This window comes from Hydractinia symbiolongicarpus, chromosome 11 (assembly GCF_029227915.1).
Source record: "Hydractinia symbiolongicarpus strain clone_291-10 chromosome 11, HSymV2.1, whole genome shotgun sequence".
In the NCBI taxonomy this organism is placed as follows: Eukaryota; Metazoa; Cnidaria; class Hydrozoa; order Anthoathecata; family Hydractiniidae; genus Hydractinia; species Hydractinia symbiolongicarpus.
In genome coordinates, this window is record NC_079885.1 from 14,391,037 (window position 1) to 14,411,010 (window position 19,974).

Sequence of the window (19,974 nt, forward strand, 5' to 3'; positions counted from 1 at the left end):
CGATGTACTTAGTTTGCTAACTAACTTTGTCATATGAAAATTAAGTCTAAAAGTAGCCTAGATTGCATTCGTTGGAACTTTTTACCGGAAATCTTAAAGCGCATGGTTGTCGTAAATAATGGATAGCGCTTAAAAAGAGCTTTCAAATGCACATAAACACGACCTATTTCGGATAAACCAGTCAAGAAATATGATCTTTACAGCTTAAACCATTTTCGATGTAATGTGCTAATAAATCGTAGATATCTGCCCGTTTGTTTGTCTACGACCATACCACGATGAACACACCTGTTCTCGTCCGATCACGGAAGTTAAGCATCGTCGAGCCGGGATAGTACTTGAATGGGGGACCGCCTGGAAACTCCTGGTGTCGTAGGCTATTGACATTTTCACGTTACATTATTTATCATTACGACTGTGACATATTTTTTTACGCAATAGCCGCTGAGTAAATCAAGTAAGAGACATGATTAGAAGTTGCTTTCCCAGCAAAACGGCTACAATCGTGCTGCAATAAATGCGCCACGTCGCAAATGAATGGATTACGAGCGTCAGACAAAGAAAATGGCGATGTACTTAGTTTGCTAACTAACTTTGTCATATGAAAATTAAGTTTGAAAGTAGCCTAGATTGCATTCGTTGGAACTTTTTACCGGAAATCTTAAAGCGCATGGTTGTCGTAAATAATGGATAGCGCTTAAAAAGAGCTTTCAAATGCACATAAACACGACCTATTTCGGATAAACCAGTCAAGAAATATGATCTTTAAAGCTTAAACCATTTTCGATGTAATGTGCTAATAAATCGTAGATATCTGCCCGTTTGTTTGTCTACGACCGTACCACGATGAACACACCTGTTCTCGTCCGATCACGGAAGTTAAGCATCGTCGGGCCGGGATAGTACTTGAATGGGCGACCGCCTGGGAACTCCCGGTGTCGTAGGCTATTGACTTTTTCACGTTACATTATTTATCATTACGACTGTGACGTATCTTTTTTACGCAATAGCCGCTGAGTAAATCAAGAAAGAGACATGATTAGAAGTTGCTTTCCCAGCAAAACGGCTACAATCGTGCTGCAATGAATGCGCCACGTCGCAAATGAATGGATTACGAGTGTCAGACAAATAAAATGGCGATGTACTTAGTTTGCTAACTAACTTTGTCATATGAAAATTAAGTCTAAAAGTAGCCTAGATTGCATTCGTTGGAACTTTTTACCGGAAATCTTAAAGCGCATGTTTGTCGTAAATAATGGATAGCGCTTAAAAAGAGCTTTCAAATGCACATAAACACGACCTATTTCGGATAAACCAGTCAAGAAATATGATCTTTAAAGCTTAAACCATTTTCGATGTAATGTGCTAATAAATCGTAGATATCTGCCCGTTTGTTTGTCTACGACCATACCACGATGAACACACCTGTTCTCGTCCGATCACGGAAGTTAAGCATCGTCGGGCCGGGATAGTACTTGGATGGGGAACCGCCTGGAAACTCCTGGTGTCGTAGGCTATTGACTTTTTCACGTTACATTATTTATCATTACGACTGTGACATATTTTTTTACGCAATAGCCGCTGAGTAAATCAAGTAAGAGACATGATTAGAAGTTGCTTTCCCAGCAAAACGGCTACAATCGTGCTGCAATAAATGCGCCACGTCGCAAATGAATGGATTACGAGCGTCAGACAAAGAAAATGGCGATGTACTTAGTTTGCTAACTAACTTTGTCATATGAAAATTAAGTTTGAAAGTAGCCTAGATTGCATTCGTTGGAACTTTTTACCGGAAATCTTAAAGCGCATGGTTGTCGTAAATAATGGATAGCGCTTAAAAAGAGCTTTCAAATGCACATAAACACGACCTATTTCGGATAAACCAGTCAAGAAATATGATCTTTAAAGCTTAAACCATTTTCGATGTAATGTGCTAATAAATCGTAGATACCTGCCCGTTTGTTTGTCTACGACCGTACCACGATGAACACACCTGTTCTCGTCCGATCACGGAAGTTAAGCATCGTCGGGCCGGGATAGTACTTGGATTGGGGACCGCCTGGAAACTCCTGGTGTCGTAGGCTATTGACTTTTTCACGTTACATTATTTATCATTACGACTGTGACGTATTTTTTTACGCAATAGCCGCTGAGTAAATCAAGTAAGAGACATGATTAGAAGTTGCTTTCCCTTAAAAAGGGTTACAAACTTGCTGCAATAAATGCGCCACGTCGCAAATGAATGGATTAAGAGCGTCAGACAAAGAAAATGGCGATGTAGTTACTTTCCTAATTAACTTTGTGATATGAAAATTAAGACTGAAAGTACCCAAGATTGCCTTCGTTGGAACTTTTTACCGGAAATCTTAAAGCGCAAGGTTGTCGTAAATAATGGATAGCGCTTAAAAAGAGCTTTCAAATGCACATAAACACGACCTATTTCGGATAAACCAGTCAAGAAATATGATCTTTAAAGCTTAAACCATTTTCGATGTAATGTGCTAATAAATCGTAGATACCTGCCCGTTTGTTTGTCTACGACCGTACCACGATGAACACACCTGTTCTCGTCCGATCACGGAAGTTAAGCATCGTCGGGCCGGGATAGTACTTGGATTGGGGACCGCCTGGAAACTCCTGGTGTCGTAGGCTATTGACTTTTTCACGTTACATTATTTATCATTACGACTGTGACGTATTTTTTTACGCAATAGCCGCTGAGTAAATCAAGTAAGAGACATGATTAGAAGTTGCTTTCCCTTAAAAAGGGTTACAAACTTGCTGCAATAAATGCGCCACGTCGCAAATGAATGGATTAAGAGCGTCAGACAAAGAAAATGGCGATGTAGTTACTTTCCTAATTAACTTTGTGATATGAAAATTAAGACTGAAAGTACCCAAGATTGCCTTCGTTGGAACTTTTTACCGGAAATCTTAAAGCGCAAGGTTGTCGTAAATAATGGATAGCGCTTAAAAAGAGCTTTCAAATGCACATAAACACGACCTATTTCGGATAATCCAGTCAAGAAATATGACCTTTAAAGTTTAATCCATTTTCGATGTAATGTGCTAATAAATCGTAGATATCTGCCCGTTTGTTTGTCTACGACCATACCACGATGAACACACCTGTTCTCATCCGATCACGGAAGTTAAGCATCGTCGGGCCGGGATAGTACTTGGATGGGGGACCGCCTGGGAACTCCCGGTGTCGTAGGCTATTGAATTTTTCACGTCACATTATTTATCATTACGACTGTGACGTATCTTTTTTACGCAATAGCCGCTGAGTAAATCCAGTAAGAGACATGATTAGAAGTTGCTTTCCCTTAAAAAAGGCTACAATATTGCTGCAATAAATGCGCCACGTCGCAAATGAATGGATTAAGAGCGTCAGACAAAGAAAATGGCGATGTAGTTACTTTGCTAATTAACTTTGTCATATGAAAATTAAGTCTAAAAGTACCCCAGATTGCCTTCGTTGGAACTTTTTACCGGAAATCTTAAAGCGCATGGTTGTCGTAAATAATGGAGAGCGCTTGAAAAGAGCTTTCAAATGCACATAAACACGAACTATTTCCGATCACCCAGTCAAGAATTATGATCTTTAAACTTTGAACCATTTTCGATGTAATGTGCTAATAATTCGTAGATATCTACCCGTATGTTTGTCTACGACCATACCACGATGAACACACCTGTTCTCGTCCGATCACGGAAGTTAAGCATCGTCGGGCCGGGATAGTACTTGGATGGGGGACCGCCTGGGAACTCCCGGTGTCGTAGGCTATTGACTTTTTCACGTTACATTATTTATCATTACGATTTTGACGTATCTTTTTTACGCAATAGCCGCTGAGTAAATCATGTAAGCGACTTGATTAGAAGTTTTTTTCCCCTTCAACCTGCTACGATCTGGCTGCAATTAGTGCGCCACGTCGCAAATGAATGGATTACGAGCGTCAAACAAAGAAAATGGCGATGTAGTTAATTTGCTAATTAACTTTGTCATATGAAAATTAAGTCTGAAAGTACCCTAGATTGCCTTCGTTGGAACTTTTTACCGGAAATCTTAAAGCGCATTACTGTCGTAAAGAATCGATAGCTCTTAAAAAGAGCTTTCAAATGCACATAAACACGACCTATTTCCGATCACCCAGTCAAGAAATATGATCTTTAAAATTTGAACCATTTTCGATGTAATGTGCTAGTAAATCGTAGATGTCTGCCCGTATGTTTGTCTACGACCATACCACGATGAACACACCTGTTCTCGTCCGATCACGGAAGTTAAGGATCGTCGGGCCGGGATAGTACTTGGATAGGGGAACCGCCTGGGATCTCCCGGTGTCGTAGGCTATTGACTTTTTCACGTTACATTATTTATCATTACGACTGTGACGTATCTTTTTTACGCAATAGCCGCTGAGTAAATCAAGTAAGGGACATGATTAGAAGTTTCTTTCCCCTAAAAAGGGCTACAATCGTGCTGCAATAAATGCGCCACGTCGCAAGTGAATGGATTAAGAGCGTCAGACAAAGAAAATGGCGATGTAGTTAATTTGCTAATTAACTTTGTCATATGAAAATTAAGTCTGAAAGTACCCTAGATTGCCTTCGTTGGAACTTTTTACCGGAAATCTTAAAGCGCATTACTGTCGTAAAGAATCGATAGCTCTTAAAAAGAGCTTTCAAATGCACATAAACACGACCTATTTCCGATCACCCAGTCAAGAAGTATGATCTTTAAAATTTGAACCATTTTCGATGTAATGTGCTAGTAAATCGTTGATATCTGCCCGTATGTTTGTCTACGACCATACCACGATGAACACACCTGTTCTCGTCCGATCACGGAAGTTAAGGATCGTCGGGCCGGGATAGTACTTGGATAGGGGAACCGCCTGGGATCTCCCGGTGTCGTAGGCTATTGACTTTTTCACGTTACATTATTTATCATTACGACTGTGACGTATCTTTTTTACGCAATAGCCGCTAAGTAAATCAAGTAAGGGACATGATTAGAAGTTTCTTTCCCCTAAAAAGGGCTACAATCGTGCTGCAATAAATGCGCCACGTCGCAAGTGAATGGATTAAGAGCGTCAGACAAAGAAAATGGCGGTGTAGTTACTTTGCTAATTAACTTTGTCATATAAAAAATTAAGTCTGAAAGTAACCTAGATTGCCTTCGTTGGAACTTTTTACCGGAAATCTTAAAGCGCTTGGTTGTCGTAAATAATGGATAGCGCTTAAAAAGAGCTTTCAAATGCACATAAACACGACCTATTTCGGATAAACCAGTCAAGAAATATGATCTTTAAAGCTTAAACCATTTTCGATGTAATGTGCTAATAAATCGTAGATATCTGCCCGTTTGTTTGTCTACGACCATACCACGATGAACACACCTGTTCTCGTCCGATCACGGAAGTTAAGCATCGTCGGGCCGGGATAGTACTTGGATGGGGGACCGCCTGGGAACTCCCGGTGTCGTAGGCTATTGACTTTTTCACGTCACATTATTTATCATTACGACTGTGACGTATGTTTTTTACGCAATAGCCGCTGAGTAAATCAAGTAAGAGACATGATTAGAAGTTGCTTTCTTTTAAAAAGGGCTACAATCTTGCTGCAATAAATGCGCCACGTCGCAAATGAATGGATTAAGAGCGTCAGACAAAGAAAATGGCGATCTAGTTACTTTGCTAATTAACTTTGTCATATGAAAATTAAGTCTGAAAGTACCCCAGATTGCTTTCGTTGGAACTTTTTACCAGAAATCTTAAAGCGCATGGTTGTCGTAAATAATGGATAGCGCTTGAAAAGAGCTTTCAAATGCACATAAACACGAACTATTTCCGATCACCCAGTCAAGAATTATGATCTTTAAAATTTGAACCATTTTCGATGTAATGTGCTAATAAATCGTAGATATCTACCCGTATGTTTGTCTACGACCATACCACGATGAACACACCTGTTCTCGTCCGATCACGGAAGTTAAGCATCGTCGGGCCGGGATAGTACTTGGATGGGGGACCGCCTGGAAACTCCCGGTGTCGTAGGCTATTGACTTTTTCACGTTACATTATTTATCATTACGATTGTGACGTATCTTTTTTACGCAATAGCCGCTGAGTAAATCATGTAAGCGACTTGATTAGAAGTTTCTTTTCCTTCAAAACGGCTACGATCTGGCTGCAATTAATGCGCCACGTCGCAAATGAATGGATTACGAGCGTCAGACAAAGAAAATGGCGATGTAGTTAATTTGCTAATTAACTTTGTCATATGAAAATTAAGTCTGAAAGTACCCTAGATTGCCTTCGTTGGAACTTTTTCCCGGAAATCTTAAAGCGCATTTTTGTCGTAAAGAATCGATAGCGCTTAAAAAGAGCTTTCAAATGCACATAAACACGAGCTATTTCCGATCACCCAGTCAAGAAATATGATCTTTAAAATTTGAACCATTTTCGATGTAATGTGCTAATAAATCGTAGATATCTGCCCGGTTGTTTGTCTACGACCATACCACGATGAACACACCTGTTCTCGTCCGATCACGGAAGTTAAGCATCGTCGGGCCGGGATAGTACTTGGATGGGGAACCACCTGGGAACTCCCGGTGTCGTAGGCTATTGACTTTTTCACGTTACATTATTTATCATTACGACTGTGACGTATCTTTTTTACGCAATGGCCGCTGTGTAAATCAAGTAAGAGACATGATTAGAAGTTTCTTTCCCTTAAAAAGGGCTACAATCTTGCTGCAATAAATTCGCCACGTCGCAAATGATTGGATTACGAGCGTCAGACAAAGTAAATGGCGATGTACTTACTTTGCTAACTAACTTTGTCATATGAAAATTAAGTCTAAAAGTACCCTAAATTGCCTTCGTTGGAACTTTTTACCGGAAATCTTAAAGCGCATTATTGTCGTAAAGAATCGATATCGCTTAAAAAGAGCTTTCAAATGCACATAAACACGAACTATTTCCGATCACCCAGTCAAGAAATATGATCTTTAAAATTTGAACCATTTTCGATGTAATGTGCTAATAAATCGTAGATATCTGCCCGGTTGTTTGTCTACGACCATACCACGATGAACACACCTGTTCTCGTCCGATCACGGAAGTTAAGCATCGTCGGGCCGGGATAGTACTTGGATGGGGAACCACCTGGGAACTCCCGGTGTCGTAGGCTATTGACTTTTTCACGTTACATTATTTATCATTACGACTGTGACGTATCTTTTTTACGCAATGGCCGCTGTGTAAATCAAGTAAGAGACATGATTAGAAGTTTCTTTCCCTTAAAAAGGGCTACAATCTTGCTGCAATAAATTCGCCACGTCGCAAATGATTGGATTACGAGCGTCAGACAAAGTAAATGGCGATGTACTTACTTTGCTAACTAACTTTGTCATATGAAAATTAAGTCTAAAAGTACCCTAAATTGCCTTCGTTGGAACTTTTTACCGGAAATCTTAAAGCGCATTATTGTCGTAAAGAATCGATATCGCTTAAAAAGAGCTTTCAAATGCACATAAACACGAACTATTTCCGATCACCCAGTCAAGAATTATGATCTTTAAAATTTGAACCATTTTCGATGTAATGTGCTAATAAATCGTAGATATCTGCCCGTATGTTTGTCTACGACCATACCACGATGAACGCACCTGTTCTCGTCCGATCACGGAAGTTAAGCATCGTCGGGCCGGGATAGTACTTGGATGGGGGACCGCCTGAGAACTCCCGGTGTCGTAGGCTATTGACTTTTTCACGTTACATTATTTATCATTACGACTGTGACGTATCTTTTTTACGCAATAGCCGCTGAGTAAATCAAGAAAAAGACATGATTAGAAGTTGCTTTCCCAGCAAAACGGCTACATTCGTGCTGCAATAAATGCGCCACGTCGCAAATGAATGGATTACGAGCGTCAGACAAAGAAAATGGCGATGTAGTTAATTTGCTAATTAACTTTGTCATATGAAAATTAAGTCTGAAAGTACCCTAGATTGCCTTCGTTGGAACTTTTTACCGGAAATCTTAAAGCGCATTACTGTCGGAAAGAATCGATAGCTCTTAAAAAGAGCTTTCAAATGCACATAAACACGACCTATTTCCGATCACCCAGTCAAGAAGTATGATCCTTAAAATTTGAACCATTTTCGATGTAATGTGCTAGTAAATCGTAGATATCTGCCCGTATGTTTGTCTACGACGATACCACGATGAACACACCTGTTGTCGTCCGATCACGGAAGTTAAGGATCGTCGGGCCGGGATAGTACTTGGATAGGGGAACCGCCTGGGATCTCCCGGTGTCGTAGGCTATTGACTTTTTCACGTTACATTATTTATCATTACGACTGTGACGTATCTTTTTTACGCAATAGCTGCTAAGTAAATCAAGTAAGGGACATGATTAGAAGTTTCTTTCCCCTAAAAAGGGCTACAATCGTGCTGCAATAAATGCGCCACGTCGCAAGTGAATGGATTAAGAGCGTCAGACAAAGAAAATGGCGGTGTAGTTACTTTGCTAATTAACTTTGTCATATAAAAAATTAAGTCTGAAAGTAACCTAGATTGCCTTCGTTGGAACTTTTTACCGGAAATCTTAAAGCGCATGTTTGTCGTAAAGAATCGATAGCCGTTAAAAAGAGCTTTCAAATGCACATAAAAACGAACTATTTCCGATCACCCAGTCAAGAATTATGATCTTTAAAATTTGAACCATTTTCGATGTAATGTGCTAATAAATCGTAGATATCTGCCCGTATGTTTGTCTACGACCATACCACGATGAACACACCTGTTCTCGTCCGATCACGGAAGTTAAGCATCGTCGGGCCGGGATAGTACTTGGATGGGGGACCGCCTGGGAACTCCCGGTGTCGTAGGCTATTGACTTTTTCACGTTACATTATTTATCATTACGACTGTGACGTATCTTTTTTACGCAATAGCCGCTGAGTAAATCAAGAAAGAGACATGATTAGAAGTTGCTTTCCCAGCAAAACGGCTACAATCGTGCTGCAATAAATGCGCCACGTCGCAAATGAATGGATTACGAGCGTCAGACAAAGAAAATGGCGATGTACTTAGTTTGCTAACTAACTTTGTCATATGAAAATTAAGTCTGAAAGTAGCCTAGATTGCATTCGTTGGAACTTTTTACCGGAAATCTTAAAGCGCTTGGTTGTCGTGAATAATGGATAGCGCTTAAAAAGAGCTTTCAAATGCACATAAACACGACCTATTTCGGATAAACCAGTCAAGAAATATGATCTTTAAAGCTTAAACCATTTTCGATGTAATGTGCTAATAAATCGTAGATATCTGCCCGTTTGTTTGTCTACGACCATACCACGATGAACACACCTGTTCTCGTCCGATCACGGAAGTTAAGCATCGTCGGGCCGGGATAGTACTTGGATGGGGGACCGCCTGGAAACCCCTGGTGTCGTAGGCTATTGACTTTTTCACGTCACATTATTTATCATTACGACTGTGACGTATCTTTTTTACGCAATAGCCGCTGAGTAAATCAAGTAAGAGACATGATTAGAAGTTGCTTTCCCTTAAAAAGGGCTACAATCTTGCTGCAATAAATGCGCCACGTCGCAAATGAATGGATTAAGAGCGTCAGACAAAGAAAATGGCGATGTAGTTACTTTGCTAATTAACTTTGTCATATGAAAATTAAGTCTGAAAGTACCCCAGATTGCCTTCGTTGGAACTTTTTACCGGAAATCTTAAAGCGCATGGTTGTCGTAAATAATGGATAGCGCTTGAAAAGAGCTTTCAAATGCACATAAACACGAACTATTTCCGATCACCCAGTCAAGAATTATGATCTTTAAAATTTGAACCATTTTCGATGTAATGTGCTAATAAATCGTAGATATCTACCCGTATGTTTGTCTACGACCATACCACGATGAACACACCTGTTTTCGTCCGATCACGGAAGTTAAGCATCGTCGGGCCGGGATAGTACTTGGATGGGGGACCGCCTGGGAACTCCCGGTGTCGTAGGCTATTGACTTTTTCACGTTACATTATTTATCACTACGATTGTGACGTATCTTTTTTACGCAATAGCCGCTGAGTAAATCATGTAAGCGACTTGATTAGAAGTTTCTTTCCCTTCAAAACGGCTACGATCTGGCTGCAATAAATGCGCCACGTCGCAAATGAATGGATTAAGAGCGTCAGACAAAGAAAATGGCGATGTAGTTACTTTGCTAATTAACTTTGTCATGTGAAAATTAAGACTGAAAGTACCCTAGATTGCCTTCGTTGGAACTTTTTACCGGAAATCTTAAAGCGCATGGTTGTCGTAAATAATGGATAGCGCTTAAAAAGAGCTTTCAAATGCACATAAACACGACCTATTTCGGATAATCCAGTCAAGAAATATGACCTTTAAAATTTAAACCATTTTCGATGTAATGTGCTAATAAATCGTAGATATCTGCCCGTTTGTTTGTCTACGACCATACCACGATGAACACACCTGTTCTCATCCGATCACGGAAGTTAAGCATCGTCGGGCCGGGATAGTACTTGGATGGGGGACCGCCTGGGAACTCCCGGTGTCGTAAGCTATTGACTTTTTCACGTCACATTATTTATCATTACGACTGTGACGTATGTTTTTTACGCAATAGCCGCTGAGTAAATCAAGTAAGAGACATGATTAGAAGTTGCTTTCTTTTAAAAAGGGCTACAATCTTGCTGCAATAAATGCGCCACGTCGCAAATGAATGGATTAAGAGCGTCAGACAAAGAAAATGGCGATGTAGTTACTTTGCTAATTAACTTTGTCATATGAAAATTAAGTCTGAAAGTACCCCAGATTGCTTTCGTTGGAACTTTTTACCAGAAATCTTAAAACGCATGGTTGTCGTAAATAATGGATAGCGCTTGAAAAGAGCTTTCAAATGCACATAAACACGAACTATTTCCGATCACCCAGTCAAGAATTATGATCTTTAAAATTTGAACCATTTTCGATGTAATGTGCTAATAAATCGCAGATATCTACCCGTATGTTTGTCTACGACCATACCACGATGAACACACCTGTTCTCGTCCGATCACGGAAGTTAAGCATCGTCGGGCCGGGATAGTACTTGGATGGGGGACCGCCTGGGAACTCCCGGTGTCGTAGGCTATTGACTTTTTCACGTTACATTATTTATCATTACGATTGTGACGTATCTTTTTTACGCAATAGCCGCTGAGTAAATCATGTAAGCGACTTGATTAGAAGTTTCTTTTCCTTCAAAACGGCTACGATCTGGCTGCAATTAATGCGCCACGTCGCAAATGAATGGATTACGAGCGTCAGACAAAGAAAATGGCGATGTAGTTAATTTGCTAATTAACTTTGTCATATGAAAATTAAGTCTGAAAGTACCCTAGATTGCCTTCGTTGGAACTTTTTACCGGAAATCTTAAAGCGCATTTTTGTCGTAAAGAATCGATAGCGCTTAAAAAGAGCTTTCAAATGCACATAAACACGAGCTATTTCCGATCACCCAGTCAAGAAATATGATCTTTAAAATTTGAACCATTTTCGATGTAATGTGCTAATAAATCGTAGATATCTGCCCGGTTGTTTGTCTACGACCATACCACGATGAACACACCTGTTCTCGTCCGATCACGGAAGTTAAGCATCGTCGGGCCGGGATAGTACTTGGATGGGGAACCACCTGGGAACTCCCGGTGTCGTAGGCTATTGACTTTTTCACGTTACATTATTTATCATTACGACTGTGACGTATCTTTTTTACGCAATGGCCGCTGTGTAAATCAAGTAAGAGACATGATTAGAAGTTTCTTTCCCTTAAAAAGGGCTACAATCTTGCTGCAATAAATTCGCCACGTCGCAAATGATTGGATTACGAGCGTCAGACAAAGTAAATGGCGATGTACTTACTTTGCTAACTAACTTTGTCATATGAAAATTAAGTCTAAAAGTACCCTAAATTGCCTTCGTTGGAACTTTTTACCGGAAATCTTAAAGCGCATTATTGTCGTAAAGAATCGATATCGCTTAAAAAGAGCTTTCAAATGCACATAAACACGAACTATTTCCGATCACCCAGTCAAGAATTATGATCTTTAAAATTTGAACCATTTTCGATGTAATGTGCTAATAAATCGTAGATATCTGCCCGTATGTTTGTCTACGACCATACCACGATGAACGCACCTGTTCTCGTCCGATCACGGAAGTTAAGCATCGTCGGGCCGGGATAGTACTTGGATGGGGGACCGCCTGGGAACTCCCGGTGTCGTAGGGTATTGACTTTTTCACGTTACATTATTTATCATTACGACTGTGACGTATCTTTTTTACGCAATAGCCGCTGAGTAAATCAAGAAAAAGACATGATTAGAAGTTGCTTTCCCAGCAAAACGGCTACATTCGTGCTGCAATAAATGCGCCACGTCGCAAATGAATGGATTAAGAGCGTCAGACAAAGAAAATGGCGATGTAGTTACTTTGCTAATTAACTTTGTCATATGAAAATTAAGTCTGAAAGTACCCCAGATTGCCTTCGTTGGAACTTTTTACCGGAAATCTTAAAGCGCATGGTTGTCGTAAATAATGGATAGCGCTTGAAAAGAGCTTTCAAATGCACATAAACACGAACTATTTCCGATCACCCAGTCAAGAATTATGATCTTTAAAATTTGAACCATTTTCGATGTAATGTGCTAATAAATCGTAGATATCTACCCGTATGTTTGTCTACGACCATACCACGATGAACACACCTGTTTTCGTCCGATCACGGAAGTTAAGCATCGTCGGGCCGGGATAGTACTTGGATGGGGGACCGCCTGGGAACTCCCGGTGTCGTAGGCTATTGACTTTTTCACGTTACATTATTTATCACTACGATTGTGACGTATCTTTTTTACGCAATAGCCGCTGAGTAAATCATGTAAGCGACTTGATTAGAAGTTTCTTTCCCTTCAAAACGGCTACGATCTGGCTGCAATAAATGCGCCACGTCGCAAATGAATGGATTAAGAGCGTCAGACAAAGAAAATGGCGATGTAGTTACTTTGCTAATTAACTTTGTCATATGAAAATTAAGACTGAAAGTACCCTAGATTGCCTTCGTTGGAACTTTTTACCGGAAATCTTAAAGCGCATGGTTGTCGTAAATAATGGATAGCGCTTAAAAAGAGCTTTCAAATGCACATAAACACGACCTATTTCGGATAATCCAGTCAAGAAATATGACCTTTAAAATTTAAACCATTTTCGATGTAATGTGCTAATAAATCGTAGATATCTGCCCGTTTGTTTGTCTACGACCATACCACGATGAACACACCTGTTCTCATCCGATCACGGAAGTTAAGCATCGTCGGGCCGGGATAGTACTTGGATGGGGGACCGCCTGGGAACTCCCGGTGTCGTAGGCTATTGACTTTTTCACGTCACATTATTTATCATTACGACTGTGACGTATGTTTTTTACGCAATAGCCGCTGAGTAAATCAAGTAAGAGACATGATTAGAAGTTGCTTTCCCTTAAAAAGGGCTACAATCTTGCTGCAATAAATGCGCCACGTCGCAAATGAATGGATTAAGAGCGTCAGACAAAGAAAATGGCGATGAAGTTACTTTGCTAATTAACTTTGTCATATGAAAATTAAGTCTGAAAGTACCCCAGATTGCTTTCGTTGGAACTTTTTACCAGAAATCTTAAAGCGCATGGTTGTCGTAAATAATGGATAGCGCTTGAAAAGAGCTTTCAAATGCACATAAACACGAACTATTTCCGATCACCCAGTCAAGAATTATGATCTTTAAAATTTGAACCATTTTCGATGTAATGTGCTAATAAATCGTAGATATCTACCCGTATGTTTGTCTACGACCATACCACGATGAACACACCTGTTCTCGTCCGATCACGGAAGTTAAGCATCGTCGGGCCGGGATAGTACTTGGATGGGGGACCGCCTGGGAACTCCCGGTGTCGTAGGCTATTGACTTTTTCACGTTACATTATTTATCATTACGAATTTGACGTATCTTTTTTACGCAATAGCCGCTAAGTAAATCATGTAAGCGACTTGATTAGAAGTTTCTTTTCCTTCAAAACGGCTACGATCTGGCTGCAATTAATGCGCCACGTCGCAAATGAATGGATTACGAGCGTCAGACAAAGAAAATGGCGATGTAGTTAATTTGCTAATTAACTTTGTCATATGAAAATTAAGTCTGAAAGTACCCTAGATTGCCTTCGTTGGAACTTTTTACCGGAAATCTTAAAGCGCATTTTTGTCGTAAAGAATCGATAGCGCTTAAAAAGAGCTTTCAAATGCACATAAACACGAGCTATTTCCGATCACCCAGTCAAGAAATATGATCTTTAAAATTTGAACCATTTTCGATGTAATGTGCTAATAAATCGTAGATATCTGCCCGGTTGTTTGTCTACGACCATACCACGATGAACACACCTGTTCTCGTCCGATCACGGAAGTTAAGCATCGTCGGGCCGGGATAGTACTTGGATGGGGAACCACCTGGGAACTCCCGGTGTCGTAGGCTATTGACTTTTTCACGTTACATTATTTATCATTACGACTGTGACGTATCTTTTTTACGCAATGGCCGCTGTGTAAATCAAGTAAGAGACATGATTAGAAGTTTCTTTCCCTTAAAAAGGGCTACAATCTTGCTGCAATAAATTCGCCACGTCGCAAATGATTGGATTACGAGCGTCAGACAAAGTAAATGGCGATGTACTTACTTTGCTAACTAACTTTGTCATATGAAAATTAAGTCTAAAAGTACCCTAAATTGCCTTCGTTGGAACTTTTTACCGGAAATCTTAAAGCGCATTATTGTCGTAAAGAATCGATATCGCTTAAAAAGAGCTTTCAAATGCACATAAACACGAACTATTTCCGATCACCCAGTCAAGAATTATGATCTTTAAAATTTGAACCATTTTCGATGTAATGTGCTAATAAATCGTAGATATCTGCCCGTATGTTTGTCTACGACCATACCACGATGAACGCACCTGTTCTCGTCCGATCACGGAAGTTAAGCATCGTCGGGCCGGGATAGTACTTGGATGGGGGACCGCCTGGGAACTCCCGGTGTCGTAGGCTATTGACTTTTTCACGTTACATTATTTATCATTACGACTGTGACGTATCTTTTTTACGCAATAGCCGCTGAGTAAATCAAGAAAAAGACATGATTAGAAGTTGCTTTCCCAGCAAAACGGCTACATTCGTGCTGCAATAAATGCGCCACGTCGCAAATGAATGGATTACGAGCGTCAGACAAAGAAAATGGCGATGTACTTAGTTTGCTAACTAACTTTGTCATATGAAAATTAAGTCTGAAAGTAGCCTAGATTGCATTCGTTGGAACTTTTTACCGGAAATCTTAAAGCGCATGGTTGTCGTAAATAATGGATAGCGCTTAAAAAGAGCTTTCAAATGCACATAAACACGACCTATTTCGGACAAACCAGTCAAGAAATATGATCTTTAAAGCTTAAACCATTTTCGATGTAATGTGCTAATAAATCGTAGATATCTGCCCGTTTGTTTGTCTACGACCATACCACGATGAACACACCTGTTCTCGTCCGATCACGGAAGTTAAGCATCGTCGGGCCGGGATAGTACTTGGATGGGGGACCGCCTGGGAACTCCCGGTGTCGTAGGCTATTGACTTTTTCACGTTACATTATTTATCATTACGACTGTGACGTATCTTTTTTACGCAATAGCCGCTGAGTAAATCAAGAAAGAGACATGATTAGAAGTTGCTTTCCCAGAAAAACGGCTACAATCGTGCTGCAATAAGTGCGCCACGTCGCAAATGAATGGATTACGAGCGTCAGACAAAGAAAATGGCGATGTACTTAGTTTGCTAACTAACTTTGTCATATGAAAATTAAGTCTGAAAGTAGCCTAGATTGCATTCGTTGGAACTTTTTACCGGAAATCTTAAAGCGCATGGTTGTCGTAAATAATGGATAGCGCTTAAAAAGAGCTTTCAAATGCACATAAACACGACCTATTTCGGATAAACCAGTGAAGAAATATGATCTTTAAAGCTTAAACCATTTTCGATGTAATGTGCTAATAAATCGTAGATATCTGCCCGTTTGTTTGTCTACGACCATACCACGATGAACACACCTGTTCTCGTCCGATCACGGAAGTTAAGCATCGTCGGGCCGGGATAGTACTTGGATGGGGGACCGCCTGGGAACTCCCGGTGTCGTAGGCTATTGACTTTTTCACGTCACATTATTTATCATTACGATTGTGACGTATCTTTTTTACGCAATAGCCGCTGAGTAAATCAAGTAAGAGACATGATTAGAAGTTGCTTTCCCTTAAAAAGGGCTACAATCTTGCTGCAATAAATGCGCCACGTCGCAAATGAATGGATTAAGAGCGTCAGACAAAGAAAATGGCGATGTAGTTAATTTGCTAATTAACTTTGTCATATGAAAATTAAGTCTGAAAGTACCCTAGATTGCCTTCGTTGGAACTTTTTACCGGAAATCTTAAAGCGCATTATTGTCGTAAAGAATCGATATCGCTTAAAAAGAGCTTTCAAATGCACATAAACACGAACTATTTCCGATCACCCAGTCAAGAATTATGATCTTTAAAATTTGAACCATTTTCGATGTAATGTGCTAATAAATCGTAGATATCTGCCCGTATGTTTGTCTACGACCATACCACGATGAACGCACCTGTTCTCGTCCGATCACGGAAGTTAAGCATCGTCGGGCCGGGATAGTACTTGGATGGGGGACCGCCTGGGAACTCCCGGTGTCGTAGGCTTTTGACTTTTTCACGTTACATTATTTATCATTACGACTGTGACGTATCTTTTTTACGCAAAAGCCGCTGAGTAAATCAAGAAAAAGACATGATTAGAAGTTGTTTTCCCAGCAAAACGGCTACATTCGTGCTGCAATAAATGCGCCACGTCGCAAATGAATGGATTACGAGCGTCAGACAAAGAAAATGGCGATGTACTTAGTTTGCTAACTAACTTTGTCATATGAAAATTAAGTCTGAAAGTAGCCTAGATTGCATTCGTTGGAACTTTTTACCGGAAATCTTAAAGCGCATGGTTGTCGTAAATAATGGATAGCGCTTAAAAAGAGCTTTCAAATGCACATAAACACGACCTATTTCGGACAAACCAGTCAAGAAATATGATCTTTAAAGCTTAAACCATTTTCGATGTAATGTGCTAATAAATCGTAGATATCTGCCCGTTTGTTTGTCTACGACCATACCACGATGAACACACCTGTTCTCGTCCGATCACGGAAGTTAAGCATCGTCGGGCCGGGATAGTACTTGGATGGGGGACCGCCTGGGAACTCCCGGTGTCGTAGGCTATTGACTTTTTCACGTTACATTATTTATCATTACGACTGTGACGTATCTTTTTTACGCAATAGCCGCTGAGTAAATCAAGAAAGAGACATGATTAGAAGTTGCTTTCCCAGAAAAACGGCTACAATCGTGCTGCAATAAGTGCGCCACGTCGCAAATGAATGGATTACGAGCGTCAGACAAAGAAAATGGCGATGTACTTAGTTTGCTAACTAACTTTGTCATATGAAAATTAAGTCTGAAAGTAGCCTAGATTGCATTCGTTGGAACTTTTTACCGGAAATCTTAAAGCGCATGGTTGTCGTAAATAATGGATAGCGCTTAAAAAGAGCTTTCAAATGCACATAAACACGACCTATTTCGGATAAACCAGTCAAGAAATATGATCTTTAAAGCTTAAACCATTTTCGATGTAATGTGCTAATAAATCGTAGATATCTGCCCGTTTGTTTGTCTACGACCATACCACGATGAACACACCTGTTCTCGTCCGATCACGGAAGTTAAGCATCGTCGGGCCGGGATAGTACTTGGATGGGGGACCGCCTGGGAACTCCCGGTGTCGTAGGCTATTGACTTTTTCACGTCACATTATTTATCATTACGATTGTGACGTATCTTTTTTACGCAATAGCCGCTGAGTAAATCAAGTAAGAGACATGATTAGAAGTTGCTTTCCCTTAAAAAGGGCTACAATCTTGCTGCAATAAATGCGCCACGTCGCAAATGAATGGATTAAGAGCGTCAGACAAAGAAAATGGCGATGTAGTTAATTTGCTAATTAACTTTGTCATATGAAAATTAAGTCTGAAAGTACCCTAGATTGCCTTCGTTGGAACTTTTTACCGGAAATCTTAAAGCGCATTATTGTCGTAAAGAATCGATAGCGCTTAAAAAGAGCTTTCAAATGCACATAAACACGACCTATTTCCGATCACCCAGTCAAGAAATATGATCTTTAAAATTGGAACCATTTTCGATGTAATGTGCTAATAAATCGTAGATATCTGCCCGTTTGTTTGTCTACGACCATACCACGATGAACACACCTGTTCTCGTCCGATCACGGAAGTTAAGCATCGTCGGGCCGGGATAGTACTTGGATGGGGAACCGCCTGGGAACTCCCGGTGTCGTAGGCTATTGACTTTTTCACGTTACATTATTTATCATTACGACTGTGACGTATCTTTTTTACGCAATAGCCGCTGAGTAAATCAAGTAAGAGACATGATTAGAAGTTTCTTTCCCTTAAAAAGGGCTACAATCTTGCTGCAATAAATTCGCCACGTCGCAAATGAATGGATTACGAGCGTCAGACAAAGTAAATGGCGATGTACTTACTTTGCTAACTAACTTTGTCATATGAAAATTAAGTCTGACAGTACCCTAAATTGCCTTCGTTGGAACTTTTTACCGGAAATCTTAAAGCGCATTATTGTCGTAAAAAACCGATAGCGCTTAAAAAGAGCTTTCAAATGCACATAAACACGAACTATTTCCGATCACCCAGTCAAGAATTATGATCTTTAAAATTTGAACCATTTTCGATGTAATGTGCTAATAAATCGTAGATATCTGCCCGTATGTTTGTCTACGACCATACCACGATGAACACACCTGTTCTCGTCCGATCACGGAAGTTAAGCATCGTCGGGCCGGGATAGTACTTGGATGGGGGACCGCCTGGGAACTCCCGGTGTCGTAGGCTATTGACTTTTTCACGTTACATTATTAATCATTACGACTGTGACGTATCTTTTTTACGCAATAGCCGCTGAGTAAATCAAGAAAGAGACATGATTAAAAGTTGCTTTCCCAGCAAAACGGCTACAATCGTGCTGCAATAAATGCGCCACGTCGCAAATGAATGGATTACGAGCGTCAGACAAAGAAAATGGCGATGTACTTAGTTTGCTAACTAACTTTGTCATATGAAAATTAAGTCTGAAAGTACCCTAGATTGCATTCGTTGGAACTTTTTACCGGAAATCTTAAAGCGCATGGTTGTCGTAAAAAATGGATAGCGCTTAAAAAGAGCTTTCAAATGCACATAAACACGACCTATTTCGGATAAACCAGTCAAGAAATATGATCTTTAAAGCTTAAACCATTTTCGATGTAATGTGCTAATAAATCGTAGATATCTGCCCGTTTGTTTGTCTACGACCATACCACGATGAACACACCTGTTCTCGTCCGAGCACGGAAGTTAAGCATCGTCGGGCCGGGATAGTACTTGGATGGGGGACCGCCTGGGAACTCCCGGTGTCGTAGGCTATTGACTTTTTCACGTCACATTATTTATCATTACGATTGTGACGTATCTTTTTTACGCAATAGCCGCTGAGTAAATCAAGTAAGAGACATGATTAGAAGTTGCTTTCCCTTAAAAAGGGCTACAATCTTGCTGCAATAAATGCGCCACGTCGCAAATGAATGGATTAAGAGCGTCAGACAAAGAAAATGGCGATGTAGTTAATTTGCTAATTAACTTTGTCATATGAAAATTAAGTCTGAAAGTACCC

At 40.2% G+C, this 19,974-nt stretch overlaps 32 non-coding genes and 3 pseudogenes across 32 annotated transcripts; all 35 read left to right on the plus strand.

The window, feature by feature from the left end:
* The first annotated feature begins 260 nt into the window (after positions 1-260).
* Positions 261-379, plus strand: LOC130617725 (5S ribosomal RNA). The gene has a single exon (XR_008978801.1). It is a non-coding gene; the product is annotated as a 5S ribosomal RNA (ribosomal RNA).
* Positions 380-828: 449 nt separating this feature from the next.
* LOC130616497 (5S ribosomal RNA) lies at positions 829-947 on the plus strand. The gene has a single exon (XR_008977579.1). It is a non-coding gene; the product is annotated as a 5S ribosomal RNA (ribosomal RNA).
* A 450-nt stretch (positions 948-1,397) lies between these two features.
* On the plus strand, positions 1,398-1,516 carry LOC130616578 (5S ribosomal RNA). The gene has a single exon (XR_008977659.1). It is a non-coding gene; the product is annotated as a 5S ribosomal RNA (ribosomal RNA).
* A 449-nt stretch (positions 1,517-1,965) lies between these two features.
* Positions 1,966-2,084, plus strand: LOC130618082 (5S ribosomal RNA). The gene has a single exon (XR_008979156.1). It is a non-coding gene; the product is annotated as a 5S ribosomal RNA (ribosomal RNA).
* Positions 2,085-2,533: 449 nt separating this feature from the next.
* Positions 2,534-2,652, plus strand: LOC130618083 (5S ribosomal RNA). The gene has a single exon (XR_008979158.1). It is a non-coding gene; the product is annotated as a 5S ribosomal RNA (ribosomal RNA).
* Positions 2,653-3,101: 449 nt separating this feature from the next.
* On the plus strand, positions 3,102-3,220 carry LOC130615652 (5S ribosomal RNA). Its single transcript, XR_008976740.1, has one exon. It is a non-coding gene; the product is annotated as a 5S ribosomal RNA (ribosomal RNA).
* Positions 3,221-3,670: 450 nt separating this feature from the next.
* LOC130614924 (5S ribosomal RNA) lies at positions 3,671-3,789 on the plus strand. The gene has a single exon (XR_008976015.1). It is a non-coding gene; the product is annotated as a 5S ribosomal RNA (ribosomal RNA).
* A 450-nt stretch (positions 3,790-4,239) lies between these two features.
* On the plus strand, positions 4,240-4,359 carry LOC130618635 (5S ribosomal RNA; annotated as a pseudogene).
* A 450-nt stretch (positions 4,360-4,809) lies between these two features.
* LOC130618636 (5S ribosomal RNA) lies at positions 4,810-4,929 on the plus strand (annotated as a pseudogene).
* A 451-nt stretch (positions 4,930-5,380) lies between these two features.
* On the plus strand, positions 5,381-5,499 carry LOC130614925 (5S ribosomal RNA). The gene has a single exon (XR_008976016.1). It is a non-coding gene; the product is annotated as a 5S ribosomal RNA (ribosomal RNA).
* Positions 5,500-5,949: 450 nt separating this feature from the next.
* On the plus strand, positions 5,950-6,068 carry LOC130616280 (5S ribosomal RNA). Its single transcript, XR_008977362.1, has one exon. It is a non-coding gene; the product is annotated as a 5S ribosomal RNA (ribosomal RNA).
* Positions 6,069-6,518: 450 nt separating this feature from the next.
* Positions 6,519-6,637, plus strand: LOC130615532 (5S ribosomal RNA). Its single transcript, XR_008976621.1, has one exon. It is a non-coding gene; the product is annotated as a 5S ribosomal RNA (ribosomal RNA).
* A 450-nt stretch (positions 6,638-7,087) lies between these two features.
* Positions 7,088-7,206, plus strand: LOC130615533 (5S ribosomal RNA). The gene has a single exon (XR_008976622.1). It is a non-coding gene; the product is annotated as a 5S ribosomal RNA (ribosomal RNA).
* Positions 7,207-7,656: 450 nt separating this feature from the next.
* On the plus strand, positions 7,657-7,775 carry LOC130615347 (5S ribosomal RNA). The gene has a single exon (XR_008976436.1). It is a non-coding gene; the product is annotated as a 5S ribosomal RNA (ribosomal RNA).
* A 450-nt stretch (positions 7,776-8,225) lies between these two features.
* Positions 8,226-8,345, plus strand: LOC130618778 (5S ribosomal RNA; annotated as a pseudogene).
* Positions 8,346-8,796: 451 nt separating this feature from the next.
* On the plus strand, positions 8,797-8,915 carry LOC130614926 (5S ribosomal RNA). The gene has a single exon (XR_008976017.1). It is a non-coding gene; the product is annotated as a 5S ribosomal RNA (ribosomal RNA).
* Positions 8,916-9,365: 450 nt separating this feature from the next.
* On the plus strand, positions 9,366-9,484 carry LOC130616119 (5S ribosomal RNA). Its single transcript, XR_008977203.1, has one exon. It is a non-coding gene; the product is annotated as a 5S ribosomal RNA (ribosomal RNA).
* Positions 9,485-9,934: 450 nt separating this feature from the next.
* On the plus strand, positions 9,935-10,053 carry LOC130616003 (5S ribosomal RNA). Its single transcript, XR_008977087.1, has one exon. It is a non-coding gene; the product is annotated as a 5S ribosomal RNA (ribosomal RNA).
* A 450-nt stretch (positions 10,054-10,503) lies between these two features.
* On the plus strand, positions 10,504-10,622 carry LOC130615879 (5S ribosomal RNA). Its single transcript, XR_008976965.1, has one exon. It is a non-coding gene; the product is annotated as a 5S ribosomal RNA (ribosomal RNA).
* Positions 10,623-11,072: 450 nt separating this feature from the next.
* On the plus strand, positions 11,073-11,191 carry LOC130614928 (5S ribosomal RNA). Its single transcript, XR_008976018.1, has one exon. It is a non-coding gene; the product is annotated as a 5S ribosomal RNA (ribosomal RNA).
* A 450-nt stretch (positions 11,192-11,641) lies between these two features.
* Positions 11,642-11,760, plus strand: LOC130615535 (5S ribosomal RNA). Its single transcript, XR_008976623.1, has one exon. It is a non-coding gene; the product is annotated as a 5S ribosomal RNA (ribosomal RNA).
* Positions 11,761-12,210: 450 nt separating this feature from the next.
* Positions 12,211-12,329, plus strand: LOC130616171 (5S ribosomal RNA). Its single transcript, XR_008977255.1, has one exon. It is a non-coding gene; the product is annotated as a 5S ribosomal RNA (ribosomal RNA).
* Positions 12,330-12,779: 450 nt separating this feature from the next.
* On the plus strand, positions 12,780-12,898 carry LOC130616004 (5S ribosomal RNA). The gene has a single exon (XR_008977088.1). It is a non-coding gene; the product is annotated as a 5S ribosomal RNA (ribosomal RNA).
* Positions 12,899-13,348: 450 nt separating this feature from the next.
* Positions 13,349-13,467, plus strand: LOC130615664 (5S ribosomal RNA). The gene has a single exon (XR_008976752.1). It is a non-coding gene; the product is annotated as a 5S ribosomal RNA (ribosomal RNA).
* Positions 13,468-13,917: 450 nt separating this feature from the next.
* Positions 13,918-14,036, plus strand: LOC130614930 (5S ribosomal RNA). The gene has a single exon (XR_008976020.1). It is a non-coding gene; the product is annotated as a 5S ribosomal RNA (ribosomal RNA).
* Positions 14,037-14,486: 450 nt separating this feature from the next.
* LOC130615536 (5S ribosomal RNA) lies at positions 14,487-14,605 on the plus strand. Its single transcript, XR_008976624.1, has one exon. It is a non-coding gene; the product is annotated as a 5S ribosomal RNA (ribosomal RNA).
* A 450-nt stretch (positions 14,606-15,055) lies between these two features.
* Positions 15,056-15,174, plus strand: LOC130619168 (5S ribosomal RNA). The gene has a single exon (XR_008979911.1). It is a non-coding gene; the product is annotated as a 5S ribosomal RNA (ribosomal RNA).
* A 450-nt stretch (positions 15,175-15,624) lies between these two features.
* On the plus strand, positions 15,625-15,743 carry LOC130614931 (5S ribosomal RNA). The gene has a single exon (XR_008976021.1). It is a non-coding gene; the product is annotated as a 5S ribosomal RNA (ribosomal RNA).
* A 450-nt stretch (positions 15,744-16,193) lies between these two features.
* LOC130614932 (5S ribosomal RNA) lies at positions 16,194-16,312 on the plus strand. The gene has a single exon (XR_008976023.1). It is a non-coding gene; the product is annotated as a 5S ribosomal RNA (ribosomal RNA).
* A 450-nt stretch (positions 16,313-16,762) lies between these two features.
* Positions 16,763-16,881, plus strand: LOC130619180 (5S ribosomal RNA). Its single transcript, XR_008979923.1, has one exon. It is a non-coding gene; the product is annotated as a 5S ribosomal RNA (ribosomal RNA).
* Positions 16,882-17,331: 450 nt separating this feature from the next.
* On the plus strand, positions 17,332-17,450 carry LOC130614933 (5S ribosomal RNA). The gene has a single exon (XR_008976024.1). It is a non-coding gene; the product is annotated as a 5S ribosomal RNA (ribosomal RNA).
* Positions 17,451-17,900: 450 nt separating this feature from the next.
* LOC130614934 (5S ribosomal RNA) lies at positions 17,901-18,019 on the plus strand. The gene has a single exon (XR_008976025.1). It is a non-coding gene; the product is annotated as a 5S ribosomal RNA (ribosomal RNA).
* A 450-nt stretch (positions 18,020-18,469) lies between these two features.
* LOC130615780 (5S ribosomal RNA) lies at positions 18,470-18,588 on the plus strand. Its single transcript, XR_008976866.1, has one exon. It is a non-coding gene; the product is annotated as a 5S ribosomal RNA (ribosomal RNA).
* A 450-nt stretch (positions 18,589-19,038) lies between these two features.
* LOC130614935 (5S ribosomal RNA) lies at positions 19,039-19,157 on the plus strand. Its single transcript, XR_008976026.1, has one exon. It is a non-coding gene; the product is annotated as a 5S ribosomal RNA (ribosomal RNA).
* Positions 19,158-19,607: 450 nt separating this feature from the next.
* LOC130615643 (5S ribosomal RNA) lies at positions 19,608-19,726 on the plus strand. The gene has a single exon (XR_008976731.1). It is a non-coding gene; the product is annotated as a 5S ribosomal RNA (ribosomal RNA).
* The last annotated feature ends 248 nt before the right edge of the window (positions 19,727-19,974 follow it).